This window comes from Zophobas morio, unplaced genomic scaffold (genome assembly GCF_036711695.1).
Source record: "Zophobas morio isolate AGI-343-1 ecotype UQ-CSIRO unplaced genomic scaffold, CSIRO_AGI_Zmor_V1 ptg000021l, whole genome shotgun sequence".
NCBI classification, from domain to species: Eukaryota; Metazoa; Arthropoda; class Insecta; order Coleoptera; family Tenebrionidae; genus Zophobas; species Zophobas morio.
This window is the reverse complement of record NW_026972126.1, coordinates 10,268,306-10,285,528: the sequence shown is the minus strand read 5'-3', so window position 1 is coordinate 10,285,528 and position 17,223 is coordinate 10,268,306. Positions and strand designations below refer to the sequence as shown.

Here is a 17,223-nt window from a genome sequence, read left to right as displayed (position 1 = left end):
AATATTATTATCCATAAATACGAGTACAATCAGGACGCAATCAAGCTTTTATAGAGGATCACTGTGACAGAGATAAAATTCCTGGCATATCGCATGTCAGATCGTCAGACGTATATTTTCAGCTAATGATTTAGTTAGAAGCATTTTTAAAACGCAGTGTTCGCAATTCTAGTTGTTTAGCGAGAAAGTTCGCTATCCAACTGTAATGATTTGGAACAGCATTCAATTTACAACACTCGATGACACTAACGAGCATTCTGCGCCTAGCCTAGAGTTGGCATGAAAATTTTATTCAATGACTGTTGCATAAATGGCGCAATTGTGTCTCTACTAGTTAAATGCAAATCTTGCCTTGGCCATAATAAAACAGAGCCGATTATAATAAATATTTATAACTCAATTGTAATGTAAATTGCCCGAAACGCCTAATACCAGATTATATTGCGGTATATTGTATATTAAGCTCTTACACTGGTTGGTTTTAATTGACTATATGTATTTTGGGTTAAATTTTTTTTCTGGGCTTTTTAAATGACGGAAGTTACGTTAACACAATATTTAATTTTAGAATTTAAATAAAAAAGCAAGTAAGGGTTTATATCGATGAATTAGGGAAAAATTGTTGATACTATGTAGAGTACAACTCGCCATTTTTGTGATAAACATATGTAATGAAAAAATAATTATCATCATCAATTATAAACAGAGTAATTTGAAATAAGGTAGTTTTACAACAAAACGTTATTACGGACATTGATTTATTTTTCTTTCTTAAACTTGTTGTTTTTCTCTATAAAGACGTAGTAGTTATTTTCGATGTTTTGTATATCATTAATGTGAAATTTAACGATAGCCGATGGAAAAATTCATCAAGTATTTAAAAAGTTAACGAGTTGGCGTAGCGAAAAACGCATGTGTTTAATTAATCCATATTGTTGTTTATAATTCACAATTGACACAACTGTGGAAAAGTATTTATTTGCTCCTCACCCGTAAACATCAATTTATCAAGTCACTGTATTCAACATGAAAATGTGACTTAACTGGCTAGCCTGTAAAAATTGTACACCCCTGCTCGTGCTCATACAGCCATATATTTTAAACTATTATAAGTTGAAATGACAGCTAAAGTTGATTCAGGCAAATTTTCAGTAACAATTGTTGCTTCCTCAGTAATATAGCTTGCGCCACACAGATTTCAATACATCGAAAACGATAAATCGAAAAATCTAAATGACAGAACTAGACAACACAATAAGTGCCATGCTGACGTGCGTTTTCAAAGCAATAGGTCTAAAGATCATACGATGTTTTTTCAAATATCGGACCTTCTAATAGATAGTTTATAATAGTTATTGAGCGTGAGAAACAAATAAAATATTCAACAGTACACGCAAGGTAACGGGTTTTACTGGCTCCAGAAGGTGATTAGCTCGCCTGGGGTTCGCCAGTCATATATGTTTATGTCCGCCACTAAAAACCCTTTTACCGTGCTAGTAATGTTAAATACTATAATTTTACTATACGGAAAAGTGAGGTTAAGGTATACAATTCCGCGTTGTCAGCTGTCATCGATTAAATTTTATATATTTATTTTTACTTCCCGAGCGTAAGCGGAAATATTGTAATCGAGTCCGTCGGCCGACTCTCTACTTTTACGTTTTCTCGATCTTTCATGACCCCTAGAATACGAAGAAATAGATCTCCCGTTTCCATCTATGTGTCTGTGTCTCTGTGTGTCTGTCCGTCTGTCTGTCGTCCTGATTTTTATTAGACAGATAACACTATGTAACAAAATTATAGAAAAATAATATTTATCTGACTTTTTTTGTGGTTTTGGGTGTAATTTAGTCTATACTTAGAGAATGTGAATTTGGTTCGAACAGAGACTCCCTAACATAAAAAATATTTAACTATTTGTTGTTTAGTGAAAAATGTCAAAATTTTAATTAAAAAAAAAAAACGAAAGCAGTTTAATTAATTGGAAATACTACAAAGAAGAAAAAAGGCATAAATTATTTACAAATAAAAATAAAAATGAACCTTCGCGTGGCCCTGGGGCTTGGGAGGGCTGCCACGTTAATTAAATTATAAAATATATTTACCGTACAAAAATATATAACAACCAGTAAGATGGTTACTTGGTTTTCTTAAAAAACGGGAAATGGTAAATGGTACAGACTTAGGTAAGATTTCCTCGAAACCATGCTTCCAAACTTGACCGGCAACTTCCGCAGTAAACAAGATGAACCCATGGTTTATCCTGGTTCTTAATAGTTCTCTCAAAGTACGCTTCATATGCTACCCAGAACTTTGTCGTAGGAACTATTTTATGTTTTACTTAGTCAACAGTTTTGCAATAACCGCAAAGGTAACAAAAAGAAGTTGCAGATAATTTACACTTGCGTGTGGCTACGATTTTCGAATTTAAACGCAAAATATATACAGTTTTTTTTCTTTTACAAAAAAAAAATTAAATAAATGAAAATAGGGACAGTTCGACCAAACGAACCACAGCATGTCAAAAGTTACATCAGGATACAACGATAAATGTGAAAAAAGCAAGATAATAATTTTTTTGTTACACAGTGTAATCTGCGAAGGTACTGGGCCGATTCTTGTCAAATTTTGTATTTATATTAGGAATATCTTGTAGATGGTAAAACGCTAACCAAAATTATCCTATCTAAAATATGCAAAATATGATCAATTGATCAGTGTGTGATTTGTCACTGCATTCATATCTTTTAAATTTGCTTAAACAAGGTGACTCAAAAAAAAAATGAATGCGTGAATTTATTTTATTGATTTAATCAGGAACTGCAAAACCGAATCCTTTGAAATCTTGGAGATGTTTTAAAGTTATCATAAGCATGGTAAATTTTTGATCAAAATGTATTTGCTCATTTTGATTTTGATTTATTTTTAATATATAATTAATATTGTTTTAATTTGTTTACACAGGGTGTCACAGAAAAATTAATGATTGAGTTGTTAAAAAATAAATATCCAATCAGATTTAGGAATTTAGCTCGTTACTATGGAAATATGCAATTTAATACCTTTTAAATTTAACAAGTTTTTACAACTTTAATAGGGCTCAATCAGTCTTATGTTAGCAAGTGCTAGCCCCCCGCACCCACCCTCTATTTTCTCAGAGTTTATGTCATTTGTCTAAATAAGTTTTACTTTTGCAAGTACTACCCCACGCACCCGCACTCTATTTTCTCAGAGGGTATGGCCTTTGCCAAAATCAGTCTTATCTTAGCAAGTACTAGCCCCGCCCACCCGCCCTCTATTTTCTCAGAGGGTATGGCGTTTGCCAAAATCAGTCTTGTCTAAGCAAGTGCTAGCCCCGCCCACTTACCCCTATTTTCCGACAGAATAGCTCTCTAGGATAGTTCTAGCAAGTACTACACTCTGACAAAATAAAAGGCGGGTGGACGGGGCTAGTACTTTCTAACATGTCTTATTTTGGCAAATAACATATCCTCAGGGAAAATAGGGGGCGGGTGGGCGGGCCTAGTATTTGTTAAAATAAAACTGATTTTGCCTCTATTAATCTTATAAATATGATGGTTTTTACTTGTGATTTATCATTGCATTAATATTTTTTAGATTTGTTTATACAGGTGGCTCAAAAAAAATTGATGAATGTGTTGAAAATGTTGGTAATACAATATTTTTATTATTAGTATTACACTGCACCAATCCAAGTTGATATAGGTGTCCTTGCAAAAATGTTGATGACGTCATCACAAAATTCTGTAAAGTAAGAACTCAACCCAAAAATGCTGGATATATTTCACTGTAACTTAGGTGCGAGGGAAGTTCTGTCGAAACAGCTTTCGACCAATTTTTTGCAACTATAAGAATCACATTCCGTGATGTTAAAAATTATGAATTTCAACGCTACATTTTTGTCAGTTTTCAAGCCGTTCAGCTAAGTTTGCCGAACTTTTACAACCTTATAAAAAATTGGTGAAACGATTAGTTCCAACGACCTCGCCTTTAATTAACCGGAAATGTAATTAAACTTTGAAAGAAACAAATTAAGCAATTTAGTGACAAGCATCGAATTTTGTTTCTTGGATATTATTTTACAGTTTGTAAACATAAATTTGTAAATATTTCTCCAGTTCAATAAAATTACATATTTATTTATTTATTTATTTTAAAGGATAAAATATATGCAGTATATATTTATTTTAATTACTATTAGTGAAGGTATCAGCATAAGAAAAAAATATATCCAAAGTTATTTTGAAAGAACTTCCCTCGCCCTTTAAGTATAGTACTACAAATCCTTCTCGTTGAAAATTTATAAAATTTGATTTTGCGATTTTCGTTTATGATAACCTCTATAAAGTAAAAAGCGTGACGTAAATAACGCCCTCACGTATGAAGCATTTATGTTTATACTTCTAATTCGAATTCGACTATAACCACGTTCAGATTACAAGCATCAGCGGTTAAAGGAAAATAAAATTTTATTGATTTTATTTCCTCAGCGTAGAGAAGAGAATTAACTAATTAATTAAACACCATCAGGTTTTTTCCCAAAATTCTTGATGTCTAGAGTAAACACTCATGGAAAAAATGTTGATTAACGATTTACCATGATTACGATATCCTTAAAACGTTTGCAAGATTTTTTTCCAAAAATCTGGATATCTAGGGTACAAGTACGACACGGACAATTTTGGTTACTGTTTTACTATTTATTTACCGTTTTACTAATGCACATAAAATATTTTTCTTACTCTTAGGGCATAAAACGTCGAGAAAATATGAAAGTAACACCATATTAAATGGTATAAAATAATTTGATGACGCCGTCTTAAAATTTTGCTTATAAATACTAATTAAATATTATAAAATAACGTACTTGTGGTTTATGAATCCGTGTGCAATATTTGCCACGTATTTTACGTAGCCGATATCTAGGTTACGTGTCAAATAAGTATTTGGTAGCCATGTGGTTAAGGCGTTGGACTTTTGGATGTCAGCTCTCCCCTAGTGTGTTCAACCTCATTTTCATCGACATTTTCTTTACACTATGACTGGTATTATCTATATTTTTTTCTACAATACTAGATTTAAACGACCGATTTTTTTCTTCACAATACCACTTTTTTTCTAGTAATTTTTTTCTAATATTTTTATAATTTAATTTTTGTCATATTTTACTCAGAAATTTACTATTGCCTCACAATACAATTTTAGTTTTAGAGTCAAAATTAAGGAATTATTGTAATGGCGTCCAATAATATGATGACATCACCTCAAAACTTTGCATAGTAAATATTATTTAGATTTTATAAAATAACATACTCCTACAACTGTGATTTATGAATCGGTCTTGATATTTACTTTTTACCCTAGACATTCAGAATTAAAAAAATAAAGTGACAGCTTCGTGTACACTTTACTATGAAATTGTAGAGATATTTAAAAATTGGCAACATTGTTGGAAAACCTCTCATGCAACAATGCCAGGCTTATGAACTTTGTATGAAGCCAAGCGAACATGAACCCAACATATGTAGAATTTCTCATATCTCTTGTAGTATAATTCTATTAAGCTGAGCTAACATGATAAGCATCTGACATTAATGGCACAGTAATGTAATTCATAGTCTCAAAAATGGCGTTTTATATATAAAGTTGTGGCTGTAAAATACATAAATTGGATGCTTTTGGTCGTAGTTTTTAAGATAGGTACAGTAACGTCATAACAATTTTAACTGTATTTACCTAAATGGCACAACTTGTCATTTAACTTAGTTTTTACCAGATAGTGTAAAACGTAAAATATTATTATTGGAGGCAATTTCATCTATTATTAACGAGTAATGGGAGTTTGTTAATACAATTTTTATCAGAATTTGTATTTGTTTTTCTTTTTGCATAAATATTTATTTTTTGTGAAGCGGTTAAATATCATCGAGTTTCATCTAATTTTTACTGATTTGGTGTTAAAGGGAGCAGAAAAAATAAAAACCATCCTACCGTGTAATCGTCGTTGGCGTCCTATTTGCCAAAATTGTGGACTTAAATTATGACTAATATTTTAATCAACTTAATTAACAATAATTTGTCCATAAATCTCAATTTACTTTTATTTCGCTCGGTTTAATTCATATTTCATTCTAATTTAACTCTTTCAAAGATTTCTTCTGAATTTTTATTTAGTACGAAATGTAGAGGCCATTACATTTTTATGAACTTTTTTGTAAGATGTTATTGTTTCCACTTAGACAGACGTCGCTGCTACACTGAACAAACAGTTATGAAATTTTGATATCTCATGTAAGTGATAAGACAGCTGTTTCTCAGTTTTTGTAAAGTAATAAATTTTATAAATATAAAGACGCCACCATTCCGTAGACGTAGTAACAGTTCAAAGTTTTTTTTACTTTCCCCGCAGTGCGTTAATATCACTCCTAATATCGATTATAGCGCAAACAAATTACCGAATCGTTTTCACAAATCATTTTCGATTTGGCTAAAATTGGAGATACTAAAATAATCCAGGCAATTTATTTGAAAATTTATGTATAACGGTAACAATGTTTACACTTTATCCAAAGCCTTTTAAATTACAATTTAGTCGAAATGTGCAGCCTCGAGAAAATCCATCTCGACGGGGAACCTCTCCAGTCTTTTGATCCCGGCGCATCCACCACAATTTCAGCAATGTTTCATAGCTTCGCTTTTATTTCTCGCTGAGACAAGCGGCTCTCCCGTAATCGTTATTTTTTCCTCGAAATCTCTGGATTAGGTCTAACAATAATTATAAGTAATGGAAGTTCTCGGAATAGGGGCGTTAAGTGTTTATTCTTATATTTCGCTCTGAAATAACGATCGCTGCAGACACTCGCTTGGTAATTACGCGATCTTTTTAAAGGGGTAAACTTTTTCACTGCTAAAGATTATTGCTGCTCGGGCTTAAATTTAATTACGAATTAATAAACGGCAATTATTTAATTTCGTAAATTATTTTGCAACGTGAACTTTCATGGTATTAATTTTGCAGTAAACGTGAACCGGTGCCAATAGCTGAAAAAGAAACTTGAAATATAAATTACTTTTGAAGTTGAACTTGGTTTAAAATTTATTTATACAAATCGTCACATACGTGGCACTTACGTAAAAAAAAAGATAGTCCTTAACTACATCGTAGTACCCTGGAGAAAATATTAACATGGAATAAAAACCAAGTTAAATGGTATATTAACTAGCGTCAAGTAATGGTGTTATAAAGTGCTACTTAGATTTTTCCCACCTGCTTGGTTGAACGCAGAACTTTTTAATCCGAAAAAAAGTATAACTACTTTGTAACCTTGTAAAAGTACATAATGTATAAGTACAGGGTTTTCATAAATTTTTCTTACATCCAGTGACCTGTGAAATTTTAAAACGTTGCGAATTTTCCACTTCTTAATGAGAGTAGACGATTTTAAAATTTTAATGGTTAATATGTCATCTGCTCTAAGACAACCCCAAAATCGTTTTTGGAATCGTTTTCTCAGAGTTGTCACTAACCTAAATTGGTACGCGAAAATTATCCGTGACTGCTTAAACAATCTCTGAACCAAATCATTTAAAATACTAAACTTCAAAATTGAAGAAATAACTTCGTAATTTTAATATGTTTTGATGTGAATTTAATTGAAAATCTAAAATTCCGGTAAAAATTGTTAAAAATGGCATCTGTCCACAGCAAAAAAATACCTGTGAATCATATTTTAGCAAATTATTTTTAAATTATTAATGACTAATTGCTTAACCGTCTATTAGACAATGCAGTTCATTAAAATTATTCAAAATTATGAAGTTAATTTTTCAAATTTGACGTTCAATATTTTCAACAGTTTGGTGCAGGGATTTTTTTAATCATTTTTTAGAGTCCTTCAAAGGCTTCATAACATTATTAATTTTTCATATCAAGTAAAAATGAAATAAACAAATTTTAAACATTTCTATGAATATATAAAAACCACAAGGTACATTCTTGAAAAAAAAACTTAATAATAATTTCCTTTTTTATCTACGTACATAATTTGTATACCGAGCTATTTCGACGACACTGTAAAAATTGCTATATTTCAATCAGCGATTTTGGCAAAACGGTAGGAATTTCCGAAGAAAGGATAAGATAAGAATATCGAAATTTACGCGAAATTGTTTTCAACTAATTTTTAAAAATAGTTGAAAAATGGTCGAAAATGTCAAAAGTGCCAAAATTAGTCATATCTTATCGAATACTAGCCCCGCCCACCCACCCTCTATTTTATAGGGTATGAAGTTTGCCAAAATCAGTCTTATCTTAACGAGTACTAGCCCACCCTACTCTTCTCATTTCGGATAAACCCAATCACTGAAAAGGAGACAGGGTGGGTGGGCGGGGCTAATTATGTTCTTCTGTTGAGTGGGAAGTGGAAACTAATAATAGAATCTAGGATGTGAAAAAAGTAAAAAAAAAAAAACGATAATCGTAAATTTTTTTGTTATACTATTTGCTATAAAATTTATGTCATATTTCATGCACCTGATTTGACTTGACCTAACGTGATTTGACCTGTCCTGACTTCTCTATTGTCCCAAATAAACAGATTTTAAACATTTATATAAATATATAAAAACTACAAAGTATACTCTTCAAATAGTTGTATTTTGTGAAACAAAAATTAATAATAATTTTATTTTTTATCTACGTACAAAATTTTTATACCAAGCTATTTTGACGAAACTGTAAAAGCTGCTATATTTCAATCAACGATTTTGGAAAAATGGTAGGAATTTCCGAAGAAACGAAGCCGAAAATGATTTCTGGATATCGAAATCTATGAGAAGATATCTTCAACTAATTTTCAGAAATAGTTGAAAAATGGTCGAAACTGTCAAAGTGTCAAAATCAGTCTTATCTTATCAAGCACTAGCCCCGCCCACCCACCCTCTATTTTCTTAGAGGGTTTGTCATTTGGCAAAATCAGTCTTATCTTAAAACAAGAACTAGCCCAGCCCACCCGCCTTATATTTTCTTGGGGGGTATGTCATTTGCCAAAATCACTCTTATCTTAGCGAGTACTAGCCCCGCCCACCCACCGCTCTTCTAATTCTAATGACTAATATTATTAATGTTCAGTATAAGATCATTCATTTCATTCAGATCGGATGAAACCAATCACTGAAAAGGAGGCAGGGTGGGTGGGCGGGGCTAATTATGTTCTTCAGTCGAGTGGGAAGTGGAAACTAATAATGGAATCTAGAATGTGAAAAAATAAAAAAAATGATAATCGTAACTTTTTTTCTTACTATTTACTATATATTTATTTTTTATGCACCTGATCTGACTTGACCTAACATAATTTAACCTGTCCTGACTTCTCTATTGTCCCAAATAAATAAATTTTAAAGATTTCTGTAAATATATAAAAACTACAAAGTACACTTTTGGAATTGTAATTTGTGAAACAAAAATTTCTAATAATTTCCTAAACTGTAAAAATTGATTTTTTTTTTAAACGTAGGTTCGACCACTTGAGAAAATAAAATTCAGTCTTCATCACAGTAAATATTGCGCAATATCTCTGTAAAGCTGTTGGGTTGAATTTACAGCAAGATTGAGTCCACTTTCAACATTTTTTGAAATTTATTTACATTTTGATTGCAAAAATACAGTTGTATGTAAACATATTTTCTTACAAGCGTCAAAATACTTTAATTAAAAAAATAAAAAAAATAAATAAAATTTTCCAACGAATGCCCGATATATAAATCATTTATAAATTTTTTGAAGCGGTATAAAAAGTTGTTAGAATTTCGTATTTTTTCTGTGAGAATTTGAATGAGTCGGGGAAAACATCAAGGCGGATTTATAAACCACAAATACAGGGTTATGTTATTTTATATAATTTAAAGCGGAGCTCGTAAAAGAATATGCGATAGCGCAGTGCTTACCGTTGTTGACTTCGTGAAGGTCATTTCTATTATCTATCTATGTATTTTTTAACGCGTAGATAGATCACAAATAAAAGTTCTCAAAATAAAATTTTATAATTTTTCAAAAAATCGGGATCTGTTAGAGTGTACTTCAAGGATGAGGGTGTTCTAATTCCTGTAACTACATGTAGTAACAATTAACTCATCCTGGGTCCGACTGAGTTTTAACTGAAAGCAATAGTTTACAAGTAATGGCTCTTTAAAAAAAAATCGGTGTTGCTATTTTTTTTTATTTTGTTAAAAGCACCCCAGAATTTTTACAAATTCCGTCTGTATATTGTTATCTTGCATATTTACTTAGTTAGGAATTTATGTTCAAATATGTTTAAAGTTTTAAGAATAATACTGTGAATGGTTTATGTTCCGAATTCGTTTATTATTTTTGTGGGATTAAATCTTGCAAATCAAAACCTTTGAACTTAAAAAAATCTAGAATAAAATCAATAAACAGGATCTCAACAAATACTGTTTTCAGATTATCGTACAAAAGCTTAAGATGATACAAGACTATAAGTGACGTAATAATGTCAGCAACAAGAATTTGTCTTTGTATATCTTTTTACTTCTTGGGCATAAGCTAAGGAAGTGCTGTAATACGTTCCATCTGATGAATGGCTATCTTCATGCTTTCTGGACAGCGCATGACTTCTAGAATCCGGAACAATAGGTCTCCCATTTCCGTCTGCCTGTCTGTCGTCTGCCGTCTTCCGTCTGCCATCTGTGTCAATTTATTTTAGACAAATAATCTGAGGAACTACCAAATCGATAATTTATTTTATATCTGTTTTAGCAATATCGTATAGATCGTAAAATGCTAACCAAAATTTGTCTATTCATACCCATCAACGATTTAATAACAACGTTTCAAAATTTTGCGTGGAAAATGCTACTTCAATTTTATTAAATAACATATTACTGAACTTGTGGTTTATGAGATTTTGCAAATAAAAACCATTTACAAATGATCAGGTGGGTGCTAATAACGCGAAGGTCCCTGCTTTGTTAATGGGTCATTTTTTTCGTACACTGAGACTGGTGTAGTATATTTTTTTAAGAAACGGGAATTGTATCATTGTACTTCAACTAATAAATTATGTCTAATAACATGAGATAATTTTTTTTAGCTACTTGTCGTCGCCTGTCAAAAATATCAATCATAACCTAACTCTTGTCGTCACATATCAGAAATGTCAGCTACAACGTCGTTTTCTTAAGCTTTTTCGTGTATTGCGGCAACCAATAAATAATTCAGATCAAATAAGCGACAAACTCCTATTAAAAATGAAGTGACAGGTTTTCCAAAGCATACTTGATGTTGATGTACGATATTTTATAATCGGCTTGTATAACTTTACTTAACTGAAATAGTGCTTGGTTTAGGTTTTATTTTTCAGATATACCTTAGATTAAAAATAAAATGATTACCAAATTCAAACCATGTATTTTTAATTACTTAAATGTGAATAATAAAAAACTTCCGGCAGACGTTTGGAAAGATAAAGAAGATTTTTAAAAGAAAGAGAAAGAGTCATATTAAAGCACCGTTTCCAGCTGAAAACAACATTTTGATAGACAAAGCATTATTTTGTGAGTTGGTATTTCTGATTTCATAATGTGAACTAACTCAAATTTGACAAATATTTATTGACATTTATCACCGTAGAACACTTTTCGTATTATTTCTACACAGCTAGAAAATCCTGAGTCCCTAATTGGAGATGGAGATGACCAAAAGTGTAACGTAGACTTACCCCTTCTCAAACCTGATTTAATATGCAAATCCGCTCAGCTGTTCAAAGCACCCGGATAGAGGTGCGAAGAATGAAAGACAAATCGTGTTTCTTTTTAATTTAGCGCCAAACTTGACATTTGTCGCAGCTCGGTGTGCTAACATTCGATAGTAACTTGCAGGGCTGCCGACTAAGGCATTTTGATGATGTTGAAAACTTTGAAAATAGAGAGGTTAAATTTCCTCAGTTAATTAGGTTTTAATAATTAATAATTATAGGAATTTAAAAACCTACAATCTACATGCCAATTTTAATTTAAAAAATGAAATTTTAATCTTAGCAGATATGAAATGACAAATATTCTATTAGTAAGTTATGTAAACCAATTTTCAAAAATGTATAGAGGTGACCCGCATATAAGCTCGCGATCTAATATTCTGAGAACTGATGTAGATATTAAATATACGCCATTGTTTTTAGCTTGACCGTCTAAAAATGAAATAAACACCAAAGTGTTTTAGGTATGTCATCGTAATCGCAATTTAATGATTAAACTTCCTCATTCAAGCTAAAAACATTGGTGTTTTCAGAATACCAATATCTCTATCCGTTCTCAAGATATAAAGTCTCGGCTTTTTCCCTGGGACACTGCATATATTACCTAAAAATGAAATTTTACGAATTTTTAAATCTGGTGCACACGTCCAAGCTTTTTCCAAGTTTGTCAGTCTGAGCAGCGAAGAGAAAAGTGCATTTGTGATTCACAATGGAACTTCTTTGGAATCCTGAATGCAACAGAGGAAAATAAAATTACGGACTTGGCAAGACTTTGTAATAAAACAAGTACGTATCATCAAGCCTTGCACACTTCTAACTAAATATGAAAAGGACAATCCTGTATCTCCAGTTATTTTAAACTGAATCAGCTGATTAAACGATTTACTTTAGTGTTGTTTTTTTTTTTAGAATAATGTAGCATAGTCAACTTTATTTTTAAGGTTATTTTTTATACAATTCTTAGATCTCAAACGACACAATGCTTTGAAAATTCACTTTGTATTCCAGGCAAGAATTTACATTTTCGTGGAATTTTCTCGCGCGCTTTTCAGCGGCGCCGTTTAATGTAAACCGTCACTCCATAAAAAAATAATTAAATTCACCTTACAAGCCATTATTAATTTTTACGAAGTGTTTTTTGCATCGTACCAGCAACATGATCGCATTTTAATTCCATCAATTGATGCCTAGCACTCACCTGACGATCTCCTGGCCATTATTCGCAGGTTTCGGTAGGTTTTTAGTGCGCGAGCCTTCGACATTATCCTGGCTGTTAGAGTCAGTCCTTTAGCGACTCGCGCAACGTCAAGTGCCTGACGGCAGTCTCGACCACGTGCTCGCGAAGTGTCCTTCCAAAGGATTAAAATGTTCACTTTTTAAACAGGAACTGGCAGAGTCGTCCCCTGAAAAATCTCTTTTCGTAAGTGGGAGCGGGTTTCAGGCTGAAAACGCCGCTTTTCATCTTAACACGATTTTATTAGATCACGTAACGCGATCGAGAAACGTGAAAATATTGACGATTCAATTTGAAAACTGATTCTTGAAATTCGCCAGCGAACGCCGCTTTCGCACTTTTTTATTTTAAACATCGCAAGTATTCATTCGACTAAATTGAAACATCGTAAATTAAAATGGAAACATGCCTCTGAAAGAACGCTGAGACGGTGAGGTTCGGTTCGCGGAACATCCGGCCGGGTCACAGTCACGTGTCGTGTATTAATGAATTCGCGAACGGCGAGTGATTCAGAGTAAAGTGAAAAATTAAAGGCGTTTCATCAAGTTTGGCTAATTTTTGGCTGAAATTTGTTGTTAGACTGTGACGAGGGTTTCCGAGAAAGGCAAAAAATTACAGACTGCGCTAATTTTCGTGGAACGAGTGCTGCTTTAATTTTGTAGCTGGGGCATTTTTTTGGAAGGAACGTTGGTCGGGGTTGAACGGACGAAAATTTTTGGAATTAATCGATTTTTCGTCAAAACAACTAGTTCCACACCTACTGGGGGCTAAACACGCGATGTCTTGCTCGCCTGAAATTGGTATTTATGTGGTTTTGTATTTTACGATGTTACAAAATGCGGGGATAAAATGCAACAGAAGTAAATTTTTTTGTTAGGTGCTACGGGAAAACATTAATTTTGTAACACTTATTAACGGTTAGAAGTTATTCGTTTTTAATGTTTTATTTCCACTTCAATAGAACACTTTAATTTTTCAATAATAGAACTAAAATGTTCCACTTCGTTAAGTATTTATATTGCTAATATAACTGGAAAGATTTTTTAACCCCTTTTACGAAAATGTAAAAATGAAAGGAATGTAGAATTTTCAGTAAAAATAAATCTTCAAATTTTTATATTACTTTAATATAAAAAACTAAATATGCAATTGTATGTAAGTGCACACACAAAAAGTCAAATTTATAAACATTTTACACTCCACGAAATTAAAAAGTTCAATTTTTGGATTTTTTACCATCGTAAATAATAGTCTTAAGCGTCATAATTATTTTTACAATTATTTATATGTGCCAAGGTGAGATTTTGTTTAGAAAATTCTCTCAGAAAAATCTTTGAGATTAGAGAAATATAATAAGCTGTAATGAGTGTTACATTGTACTTTTGAAAATTTATATATCTTTCCCCAACAATGTTTTCAGATGCATGCGATATTAATTTTGACTCAGATGCCAAGAAAAGTGTAAATAATTTTCCTTACGACTATTAGAAAAATGTTCATAGTATTGAAACCCATGGCAGTCGTAGAAAAAGTACGTTATAGACGTCGTTACTCATTCCACACGCTTTCATATTGTGAGAAATGAGCAATTTCCATGCTCGTTGTATAATAAATTATTATCACAGATTTTTTAATAAGCACTTTCTGTCCCTTGTCACTATGATATTCAAAATATATGCGTAAAATTAACCAATTTTAAAGAAATGTTATTTGCGTTTTGTCTTTGCTCAAATGTAGTTTGTTTTGAATTCATCAAGTTTTTCATATTCGTCATTAAAAAATGAATATTTGATTAGATCGCTGATAACTAAAAAAAAATGGCAGGTCTCAGTAGAGGGCCCCGTTGTACCCTATGTAGATTTTTAACGATTGAACTAACAAAATTAATTTAAGAAAATAAATTTTCCAATGTCAGTTATTGAGTTTTCAAAAAAAAACTGGTGCTAGATACTTTAAATTATTTCGCTCCCTATTCACATTAGCTACCCTTTTTTTTATTTCACCGGAGTTACAGAAACGTAAAGTGGAGCTAACTCGATATGGATTATTTTCAAATTTAGATCAAATTCGGATGTGTTTTGAATTTTCATTTCTGTAGCGTCTGCAGTTGGAATCCGGAATTTCACTGAGATCTAAATCTATGGATAAAGCGTTTTGGATATGATCCGAGCAGAATCGAAGATTCAGATTTTTTAGATCCGGATGTTTTTAGTATGTTATTTTTTTTAAGTAGCTACCTTAAATGTGACTTTCTTTTCAATTAATTATTCTTCTTAAATTAGAAAGAAATTAACGCATTCAATAATATACCGGGACATAAATAGGCCTAAAAATAATAAAAAATAATAACATTTTTTTAACTCTGAACATACAGCATAAAGTCCACATCAATGCATTAGAAGTATGTAACCAACATAAAAAAATGTAGATTTTGTAGAACAAGAAAATCGTTGAATAATTTATTTCATTTCTTTAGTGGTGTTGATATTCGACGCATCGAGTATTGTTTACAATTTTGTAAACTATTTTACGACAATAATTCAAACAAGATATTTTTTATTAATTATTTATTATGTATTTATTTATTAATTTTACAAATATTTTAGGCCAGTCACTATTTTTGATCCTTATAGAATTTTCAGTACATTTTCAGAGTGAAATATCAACATTATTAGCGCACTTACTGCCATGAAATTTTAAATATAGCCTGTATACAACTTTCTCAATGTATTGTTCAAGCAGCTTTTTTTAAACAGTTTATCATCGTCTTTAAAGAAATTTTGGTAAAATTTTTCATCAGGTATTGTTAAAAGTTCGTATCTCAATTATTAATGGAAATTTCAGCTTACAAAACTCTCAGAATCGTAGAGAAAACATTACCCACTTTTTTTTGGTTGGAAATGAGATTCAATAAAAAGCTTCCTGGACACAAAATGTTGGCTTTTGTTCAAAGATGGTGATAAATTATTTATTAAAATTTTTTTATTTATTAATATTGTGTAACAATAAGTGAAAGTTCTGAAAACTCACTGAAAATTCAATAAGAACCAAACACAGCGAGTAGCCTCAAGAAATCGTCTTTATTTATTTGTCAGTTTTATTACTATATTATTATTATCTAATGTCTGTACCCAACGGAAAATTTCCTATTTACAGAATAACATTACAGTGTTAAATATTAAAAAAAAATCCATGTAACCTATAAGCAAAACATTTTCTCGAATCCAACTGAAAAAAATTCATCTAAAGATATCGACAGCGTGTTCAATATTTTCATAATTTGTAAACATTTGATACATAGAGTGATAAAAGTTCGTTTTGAATTTAGATTTATGGAAAATATTACGGTGCCAAAAGTTAATTTTGTTTAGAAAGTCTGGACTATCGATTAGGTGGTGAATTAATTTAAATACGAAGATTACTGAAAAATCAGATTGCCTGCTAGACAGAAATGAAATATTTATTCGTTTTTGAGTAACCTTTCGATAGATGGACACCATCCATCAAGAAAAAGGTAGATTTAGCACGATGTTGTACCTCTCAACTGACATTATGTGTGTATTATAATTAGGTGACCTTAGTAAGATTAAAACACAAACATCAGGGAAAAATGTAGCTTTGCCTGTGGTTTAATCTTACTTAAATGTCAGTTCTGTATTGTTCATAATAAGGTGACCTCACAATTGAGACTTTCACTAAATGAGATTAAACGTAGGCGGAAAATAATTTAGTAACGCATCAAGTTGGTAAATTTCGTCCTACTGCTTAAAGTAAAGCCTAAAATTTTCAAGTAGTGTAGGATTATTTAAAAAGTGAGATTATTAAAATTAAATTTAACATCATCCAAGTTGTTTCAGTTCATTTCAATGAATTACATCAGTTTGCAGAATTAAATTTTCTGGTAAATTTTTGTTGAAAATAGATTTTTTTACTTCCCGTGGGTAAGCCAAGGAAGTACTGTAATCGAGTCCGTCGGCCGACTCTCTACTTTTACGTTTCTTTCTTTTGTCTGCCTGTCTGTCTGTCTGTCCATCGGTCCGTCTGTTTGTCGTTCCCGGATTTTTATTACATATTAGATAATCTCCGAAATTACCCGGCCGATTGTTGTCAAATGTTGTATTTATATTAGGAATTTCATGTAGATGGTAAAATGCTAACCAAAATTTGTCTAATGATTTCCACCAATAATGTGAT

General features: G+C 31.6%; 1 protein-coding gene across 5 annotated transcripts in view; it reads left to right on the top strand.

Moving 5' to 3' along the window:
• The window catches only part of LOC135132107 (neo-calmodulin-like), a 309,120-nt gene that overhangs the window by 127,772 nt on the left and 164,125 nt on the right, over positions 1-17,223 (top strand). For 3 of the 5 annotated variants that reach the window (XM_064060048.1, XM_064060049.1, XM_064060047.1), the window contains exon 1: positions 13,096-13,215. The exons of the other annotated variants lie outside the window; for them this stretch is intronic. The gene's annotated coding sequence lies outside the window, so the exon portion shown is untranslated. Of the gene's footprint in view, positions 1-13,095; positions 13,216-17,223 lie in introns of those variants that run through there. 5 annotated transcript variants of the gene reach the window in all.